Genomic DNA, 1193 nt, shown 5'->3' on the forward strand with positions numbered 1-1193 from the left:
CTATCCGAATCTTTTCTTTAGTGTGGGACTCTTTGGAATTTGAGAACCACAGAGATGTACTCTTAACTACATGACATCATTATGCTACATTTTTTGACATGTGCTTGAATTGTATGTTTTGTTCAGTTTCAGAACGGAAACCGCGACTTCAGGATTTGACATTACAGCACTTTGATTTGGGAATGGAGTTAGCAAGTACAAGTGAGTTGGTAAGATTCGCTAATTCAGAATTAATATTATTATACCAGCAGGAGAGGACCAAGTATGTGATTGTTAAGGTGGAAGGCTGGGAATGGCAGGGAGGAATTCCAAAGTCTGATGCTTGGAGTATAGGACCCTTAGCTTCACTACGTGCTGAAATAAACCATGTGTAAAAATACCGTGAGTTTTTATTTGCTTGAAAGTTGTAGTTGTTTAGAAAGCTAATTTGTGCGCCCTAGAGATGGTGCAGTGAGAAATATAATTGCTTTGCACATGGACGGATATTCCTTACCCAGCACACCTTATGGACAGCATAGACCCACAGAAATCATCCTAGACACTGCATGGTGTGACCCTCCACCAACCCCACCCCCAATAAATAGAAACTACAAAACAGAAAGAACAAAAAACTTCATTGATTCTGAAAGCCATCACTTGTGGTGAGAGCTTTGCAATGGCCACGTGGTCTGTCTCAGCTGTGTGGCGATGCAGCGTTGACTTCACCCCTGCATCACAGGTTCCACACGGAACTTTAACCAAACACGCATGTGGATCTATTTCATTTTCTCTTGAAATAGATGCTTCCATTTTATATAAAAGGAATTATTTCCAGTTGTATTCCTTCATTAATTTAAAGGGGAGAAAGCCGCAGAATTTACTGACTCTGCATCCATCAATTTTGTGTGTCCAACTTACAGTTACATAAAATTATTCTATTGTAAGACAATTCGTATGTCGGAAATTGCATTTGTGTGGTGCATATGTGTGAAACCACAGCTGAAGGGCTCAGTTTTTTTTGTCAGGAAGACTCAGTGAATAAGTCAATAATTAGAATCCTCTGTTGTTCTACAGGAAAACTGCCACCCCAAGTGGAATGTCTCTGATCCTACACTGTGAGACAATGTTTCTAGTGAGCAATCCTACCCTCAGCCCCATGAGGACGCCGAGACTGGCGGGATGTCTTCTGACGATGATCAGAATGGTGAGAGGTA

The sequence above is a fragment of the Sorex fumeus genome, unplaced genomic scaffold (genome assembly GCF_029834395.1).
Source record: "Sorex fumeus unplaced genomic scaffold, SorFum_2.1 ptg000134l, whole genome shotgun sequence".
In the NCBI taxonomy this organism is placed as follows: Eukaryota; Metazoa; Chordata; class Mammalia; order Eulipotyphla; family Soricidae; genus Sorex; species Sorex fumeus.